This window comes from Phycodurus eques, chromosome 20, assembly GCF_024500275.1.
Source record: "Phycodurus eques isolate BA_2022a chromosome 20, UOR_Pequ_1.1, whole genome shotgun sequence".
NCBI lineage: Eukaryota > Metazoa > Chordata > Actinopteri > Syngnathiformes > Syngnathidae > Phycodurus > Phycodurus eques.
In genome coordinates, this window is record NC_084544.1 from 1,668,951 (window position 1) to 1,677,594 (window position 8,644).

Sequence of the window (8,644 nt, forward strand, 5' to 3'; positions counted from 1 at the left end):
CCCGGGGGAAGTCCTCTTGTCTTTTTCGCAGGCGAGTTGCAGTGTCTTCAGTTGTCAAAAAAAATCATATTTTTTAGTATGAAATAAATGTTATTGCGGGAATGCTCATACTACTTATTTCCAATACTGTTTTTTTTTTTACATTGATTGATTCTAATTAAATTATCGGATTGGTAGTATAAAAATGTTTTTTTTTTTTTTTTTGGGCCAGATGATTTAGCGTAGGGGCACTGATGGTGTAGCAGTCCACTCGCCTGACTTTGGTGCGGGCAGCGTGAGTTCAGTTCCCACTCAGCGAACGGTCGTCCGTGTCTAGATCTGACCCGCGACTGACGGGCGACCGGTTCGGGGCGTCGCCCGCCTTTCGGGATAGGCTCCGGCGCCCCGCGACCCTAACCGGGATAAGCGGTGTTGAAGATGGATGGATGGACGGACCCAAAAGTCGGGGTGGAAGCGCCGACAACTGCAGTAATTTTTTTTTTTTTAGCCCTGGAGCGCCCAGTGAGGGTGGGGGGGGGGGGGGGGATCTCCGTGTTGAAATGACATGCAAATTGCGTTCCTGCGAGGTCGCCCGTCTCAATCACGTCACCGTCCCCGCCGCAGGTGATGCTCACTTATTGAATTGCTGGCAAGAGAGGCTAATGCTAATGAGGGTGTGCTACCTGAGAGTGAGTGTGTGTGTGTGTGTTTTAGCATGTGAGTGAGAGCGCATAGATGAAAGTGTGTGTGTGTGTGTGTGTGTGTGATCTTTGTACCTTTGCGTGGCACAATCCTTCACTTTTTTTCCAATTGATTTCAATGTTCCCCCCCCAAGTTCTTCTTCTGCACGTCCGTTTTTGGCTGTAAATGAGCTCCTCTAATTGTGCGCGCGTGGCAGATGGCGGCTCAGCGTGACGTCTGGATGGCCGCGTTGGCAGGGAGCTGCTGGGAGCTGCTGGTAGCGTGCCCGCCCGCCCGCATCCATCACGCTCCCTTTCTGCCGTTTCCCTCCTCCTCCTCCGCCGCCACGTTTTCCGTCGGTCCGCTTTCGTGCGATCACGTTTTCCCGCCTCGTCGGGTTGCCTTGAGCGCTACCCGTTGCCGTTCAGGAGTTGCGCTTTTAATCTCATCCGAGAATTGGCGAAGTGCCGTGTGTCCGCCGCAGGGGTGCGTCGCCGCCCTGCGGGGTGGCGATCTAATTTCGAATAATAGCGGTCCCCCGAAATGCTACTCTGCCAGTTGTCGCCTTTACCGCAACATTTGAAGCCACTCGCCTCCTTTAATATTGCGCCTGAGTTGGCGCACTCCCACGCTAAAAGACAATTTCAACTTTTTTGGGGGGTGAAAAACAATGCATGCACCTCCACCCCCATAACATGCCCTAAAAACGCCACGCACCCGCTTCAAGTCGTCAGACGGGAGTTGGCACAGTCGCTCCCCTGCCGCACCCTCAGAAAATGGGCCCCCAAATGTCATTGGGAGAGTTCATATTTGTCGTCGTTTATATTGTGAAAAGATCTCAAACCCTTAAAACATATCCAACATTTATAGTTCAAATCTTCCTATCCGTCCATTTTCTGAGCCGCTTCCCCTCACAGGGCTCGCGGGCGTGCTGGAGCCAATCGCAGCCATCATCGGGATACACGTATAGATATAATTATAAAGAAAATCGACGTCGTTCTCTTCCACTTCTGCCTGTGTGTAACTTTTGACACAAAAGTGAACTTTATTTGGGCTTTTTATCGGGGAGGTGTTGATTGTGGTGCATGCATTCAAAAGTTTGCGAAAGGCAGCTCTCGTGGAAGTGACGCGGCGTCTCGTCTCACGCACCGTTTTAACACGACGTTCTCCGGCGGAGCAGGTGTCACATTTTAATTGCCGGGCAAAGCGGAAGATGGCGATGTCGACAGTTATGAATTAGCCTCCGCTTAATGGCTCCCCAATTCATGTTGGCGCCTCGCGGATGTTCCTTAGCGTTTTGTCTTTTTTTCAACTGTTGCTTTCCCCACAAAATTTTTATTCAGCCACGGGGTTTGAATGTATTTGTTAGTAAACCTAAAAATGTCAACTCACTGTATGGGTAGCTAACAGTGGAAACAAAATAATGACTTCTATACATGGGACTATCAATATTTTGTAAGTGTATATGTTCGCTTTCCGATCATACAAAACACTGCAATTATTATTATTAGTGTCTCTGAATGAATACTTTTTAATCAAAATTATCTGCAAGTAGCCATTAGTGTCCGAGCTAGTTAGCAACACTACTGAATCTGTCAAATAATGTAAAAGTGGCTAAATTTAACAAGAATTGCAAATGCGTTTCATATTATTTTAAAATAGGCAAACTGCCTTTTGGGCCTTTTTAGTTGATGAATACATTTTATTATTTTAATCAAAGTTGTTCGTCACAAGTACCCGTTAGCGTTACGGCTAAAATTAAAAACCAGAAGAAACTAGTCAAAAACTACTTAAGAAGTAGTATAAAAAAAAAATAAATAAATAAAAAAACCCAAAGAAACAAGGTTGAGCGGTTCTTAACTTGGTTCTTGTGGCTTTTGTTTTTCTTAGTGTAGTTATTGTTTGTTTGGACTTACTTTATACTTGCTTCTTGACTTGTATTTTCATTTTTTTGTTGTTTTTACATGACTTGACTTTTTTTTTTAATATACTAATTTTACGCTCAAAATCTTTACCTTTTTTGTAAACTTGTTTTTTTTTTCCACTTGGGTTTTGACTTGTTTTTTTTAACTAGTTTATTTCTTTATTTTTCCTAGGCTTTTTATTTTTATTTTTTGGACCGTTCCGTGACTGTCTCCACCTTTTGTTATGAAGCTCGCGCCGATATGCTGGCATCCCATCGTTCATTTTTTTATATTCGGCGTTTCAGCAATGCGTCATCTCATCATCTCCGCATTCGCGTGTGCAATTTCTTTTCCCCGCGGAAATCGCAGTATCTCGCCGTCTTTCACGCGGCGAAGTGACAAAAAGTGGTGCGCGCCACGAAGGGTGTTAATTTGAGCGCCTTGTAATTTTCTCCTTGCTGAAGCAGCTCTGCGCGGTGCGTGGCACACCCCCACAGGAGCCGCGCGCCCGAAATAACCGTGATTGACAGCTCCAGCGATGCCGTTACTATAACAACTACCTCCCGGCTCTCATCAGCGCGCACCCCCTCCCACCGCCTTAGCACCTCGCCCTTTTCATTTTCTTAACCCGCCCCCCACCTTCCCCACTCCAAAGTGCGTGTGGGTGTCGAGGGAGGAAAGAGATTATGAGAAAAATAAAAATAAAAATAGACGGCAATATCCTTTCACACTGAGATGGCTGGCACCTTGCATTGGATCTAACCTGCGTGGGTAGGAGGGAGGAGGGAGGAGGGAGGGGGGAGGGGGGAGGGAGGGGTGCGAGAGGAAGGAGAGTGGGAAGATGAAACGAGCGCTTACACAACAACGCGGAAAAAGAAACCTTTTGTACGCTGGCCTTTTTTTGTGTTTCCCTTTTTGGTGCTGACGAGTGTCAAGTGGCTCCCAATTGTGTAACGGCACAGGTGCGCCCCCCCCCCCCGCCCCCCCGCACCCCCCCAGCGCCCTGTCCCCCTACAGAAAAGAGGATGAGGCTGATAATGATGATGAGCGCACCTCCACAAGCGCTTTTTAAGCACTCTTTGCGATTCCTTTTTCGTTGTTTCTGCTGTGTAAAGAGGCTCAATTGTGTAACCACACAGGTGCACCCCCACCTTTCTTTTTTTATTTACTTTTTCCTGGGTGTAAAAAAAAAATACAAATAAATTGTTCTTGTATTAAAACTCCAAACATCATCGTTAGTTGGTTTTGAGACACTTGCTGCCACAAAGTCAGACAAGCAATCAATTGGGCAACTTTTTGTGCTCTCTCTCACACACAAATCCACACACCGGTGGCGTCTTTACATTCCCAGTGAGACTTTGGCAGGAATGTTCTCCTGCGGGTGACAGCAGCTGCGAGCACAGGTACACACACGCATACGCACACACCCAGATGAAGCGGTCCTGACAGGTGCCGCATTGTTATGGCGAGTCCGACTGTGGCAGCTTGTTTGCCTCAGACCTCTCACCCTCTGATGACTCACGCATGACGAGACGGAAGGGGGTTAAGGTGGTGGGAGGGGGCTCAACTCGTCTTACGGGAGGTGCACAGAACATCTCGCATATAAGCTAAAGGCCGAAGATATCGCTCGTTCGTCATCTATGGCAAGCGTGTGTCTGTGAGTGTTTGTCTATTTGTCAGTGCCTTGATGAGAGGAAGTGTTTGCGCAACAGTTGTGTGAATGTGTGTGTGTCTGAAACTGCGTGAGTGTTTAGAAAGTCTGTGTGTGTAGCGATTTTGGGGGGGGGGGGGGGGGGGGCAGGTGGCGGCGGCGGCGACGACGTCCTTCAAGTTCCCCGCGTTTCACTTTGACTTTGACTCGCCGCACTCAGCCAATCAGGGCGCCCGTGCGCCCACCATCCTCATCATTTCACCGGGGAGGGCGGGGGTGCGCCTGCGCTGACACGAGTGGGAGCTGCACTGACAGCAGCGCACCCCAAAAAAAATCATTTCATGGAAAATTTTCATGAAAAACGTTTCAATCTCTTACCCCACAAAGATTTGCCGCCATATTGTCCGACAATCTGTTTGATTTGTCGAAAATGTCGTCCGAGATGAGCGGTGCGCGGGCGGATGATTTGGCGTTAATTAGTCCGGCGTTGTCGAGGGAAGGACGTTTAAAGCGGGACGGGGGATGTGGTATCCAAGAGCACGGTCTCCACGGAGACGGTTGCTATGGCAGCCACCGAGATCTCGCCTCATTAGCAACAAATATAAATAGCCGTGCCGCGTAGCTTAAGGCCGACATGCATGCGATGCCTGTGGCGGAGGAGAAGAGGAAAAAGAAGAAGAAGAAAATGAGAAAAGAGATGACAGGTCAGGGAGGAAGAGGAAGAGGAAGTGTCCAACTTAAAAAGGTGAAGTCATCGGTTCCACGCTGATGGAGGAAAGTCACTTCAGGCAAGATGGAGGCTTCACTTAGTGGAGTCAATAGTTTTGTTTTTTTTTGCCTCCGCAATAAAAATGTAAAGTTTAATTGTCCATCGACATGATGGATCAAATGATGAGCAACAATTGTGAGAATTGACTTCCCCGTTTGCTTTGTGGCCGAGCTGGACAGTCCGCATTTTATCGGGCTGTACTTCCGTGTTGTCATATTATTTCACTTTATTGATGTGTATTTCTTTCACTTCATGTAGTTTTCATTGAATTTCTTTTACTTGATGACGTATTTGAATTTGACTTTCAGACGAGGAGATCTCTGACACCTTTTTAAGGTGAACTTTTCTCCCGGCGTGGACGTTGCGCTTGTAAACGAGCGTGTTTCCCGGAGCGCGCGCCCACGCGAGCAGGTGGACCTCCTTCCTGTTTCGCGGGCGGCCCGCCGAGCTTCTCTGGGCTCGCCTCCGTCAGGCTCCCTGTCGTTGATCCCGCAAGGTCAAAGGTTGCGGCCGCCCACGCGCGCGCGCCAGCCCCGATGTTGCTTCTGTAACATTTTGACGGCGCTGACGCACGGCGGCTCAAATCGTCACACGCCCACTTGTTGCGTTGCCCCGCCGGCGCACTCAAAGGAAGTACTCGGCCGATGACGTCGCTCGTCAACAGGACGATCGATGGACTTTGCCTCGTTTTGATCCCGACTTTTCACATTTCTCCAACCGCTCCACTTTGTCCAACTTCGGAACATTTGATCAAGTACCCCGAATTCCAACATTTTCACAGTAAACTTCCACCTTCAAAGATAGTTGACATTTTTAACTCCTGCTTCCGCATTTCTCGACTGATTCCACCTGTCAGTGTCACATTCTGAAGTTCGATAACACAATTCCTTGCAATCCTGCTGCAGATCCAGATACTGTTGGTGATCCACCATTCTTTTCCCTCAAGAAGTATTCCAATGTGGAATTGAACTCATTTTTTTGGGGGGGGGGGGGAAGTGCCTCGGAAGTCAAAAGAAAAAAACCTCGGAGGCCAAAATCGGCAAGATTTTGGCAAATCTCACGAGACTCGGCTCAGTGCGCATCCAAAGGGTTAACAGCCATGTTTTGCCATGGTTTCATTTTTTTTTCTTTGTTAAAATGCTATAAAATAATACAAACAAATATAGGAATAGACAATAACAAAAATCCAAATAGCCTGTTGTGCTACAAATGCGACATTTTGACACTAGCTCAGCAAATATGGCAGTTTCGCACTCGTTTTTTCAATGAGGTCCTGCTCACTTCCCAGGTTTGCTTTGATTTTTGTCAAGGGAAAGTGGAACAATAACCATAGAAGAGGAAACGGAACTGGCTGCTCAGTAACGATTAAGTGTGTTGTCAAAGGTGCGAGCCGTTTTGCCTTATTTTAGTTTTAACACACAGCGAGCGGTTAGCTTCTTTTTGTCACAAAGCGATCGCGATGTCATCGCGATGATGTCATGCTAACTGGAATGGACGTGGAGGAGAAGGCGGGGTGTATTTGTCTGCCTCCTGTCTACTCACTCACTTGTTCCCTCCATCATTCTTTTAAATATTCATAAGCGGCACCCTCTGAATATTCATGAGCCCCAGCCACTCATTAATATTCATGAGTCTCACTTGTTGAGGTGTCATTCCATCTCTTTTACACACACAGTAATAGGAACCCAATGGATGATGACTGGTTATTGTTAGTTATGTTTACACGCACACACTGTAATGCGTTCTAACACATAAACAACGGTAGTGAAATTAGCTTAGCTTCCCAAACGGAAAGAAAATACGGTATCTTTACAGCTTAGCATGAACAGAAAAACTAGCATTGTTGAAAAGAGTTGAAATTGTAGCATTGTTATAGCGACCTACTTAGCTTAACTAATTACACTAGCATTGTATAAACGGTAGTACCTCTATAAGAACCTAATTAGCTTTGCATGAATAGTAGAAAATGTGGCATATACATAGCACATCCATGAGCTCAGTTTAGCCACCCTAGCATTGTCCAAAAAGTAACAAATGTAGCATCTCCACAGGAACTTAATTAGATTAGCAAGAGCAGTACAAAATTTAGCATTTCAGTAGCAACTAGTACAAAATGTAGCATCTCTATTTCAACCTTGTTGCTATCGCTCAACAAGGTAGTAGATGTAGTAGGCTACTACTCTACTACTACTAATAGATGTAGCACATCTATAGCAACTTCATTTTCTTAGCATGAACAGTAGAAATTGTAGCGTCGCTATAGCAACAAGGCGCAAATGTAGCATATCTATAGCTATGTAAGTTGCTTAACATAAACAGTTGAAAATGTAGCCGATACAACCGACCCAATTAGCTTAGCGTAACTAGCCGAGCGTTGTCGAAAAGGTAGAAAATTTGCATCTTTGTAGCTTTTAATAAGGTTAGCATAAACGGTGAACATGTAGCCCCTGTCTAGCAACCTAATTAGCTCAGTAGCAATATTAGCGTCTCCCCAACGACCAAATTGGCTTAGCTTAATTAGCCTAGCATTGTCCACAAAGTACAAAATGTAGCACTTCTGGAACCCATTAGATTTAAGATGTATACGCGCTACGCTAACTGGCCTTTTGCTCGGTCAGCATGGCCATTGACTGGAAGTGAGCCGCGCTTCCTCGACGGCGTCGCCGGTAAGCGAGGCCGCGCTGGGGGAAGTGACGCAAGAAGGCCAGGTGACGCACGCTCGCAAATCCTGGCTCAGCTGTTGCCTCGCTAACAGCTAATGTAATGACGCCTGTTTATGTAACTCGACCACACTGCGCGGCGACCATTGGCATCGGCGGACAGTCTCCCAGTCTCCTCTGTGCCCGCGTGCCTGGCGTACTGACCGCAACAGCTGTGTGTGTGTGTGTGTGCGTGCGTGTGTGTGTGCCCCCCAAACAATCTCTGTCGTCTTTGATCTCGTCTCTTTAGCGCATTCACGACGATTTAGTTGAAAAGCGTACTAAAAGTCAAGCATATTATGTTCAAATTGTACTATTTCAGTCCAGTAGCCTGCACAAACAAATGTTTCATTGAAAAATATTCTTTCGGGAATGCTGAGAGATGATCGTTCAAGTTTTGATGTTACTCTGTTTTGCTAATTGTGCTAATGCTGAGAGACATTCATGGACACCGATGCGGTAAATGCATCATTTAAAAAAGAAAATGCGTGAATGCTGAGACAGGATCATTCACGCTATTGCTACTTTCCTATTGCTATCTTTTCCGACATTTTGCAAATAGCGGTAGACAATCGTTCACATTCATGTAACTATATTTTTATTCTTACCTTGCGTGAATGCTGAGACAGGATCATTCGCACTACTGTCATGGGAATTTTGATTTCCTGAAAGTTTTCTCCTTTTCTAAATGCTGAAAGATGACGATTCACGTTTGACTATATTTGTATTCTTTACCGTGTTAATGCTGAGGGACAGGCATCCCCACTGGTGCCGCGACGCATCATTTCTTATCGTGCGAGACGATCATCCACGCTAATGCTACATTTATATTACTATATAGTTCTTATTGTGAGAATGCTGAGAGACGATCGTTCACACCAACGTGATTTTACAGTATATAGTGTACATGATTTTCTTCTCTTTGTAAATGCTGAGGGACGATCATTCACTTTCTTGTTCC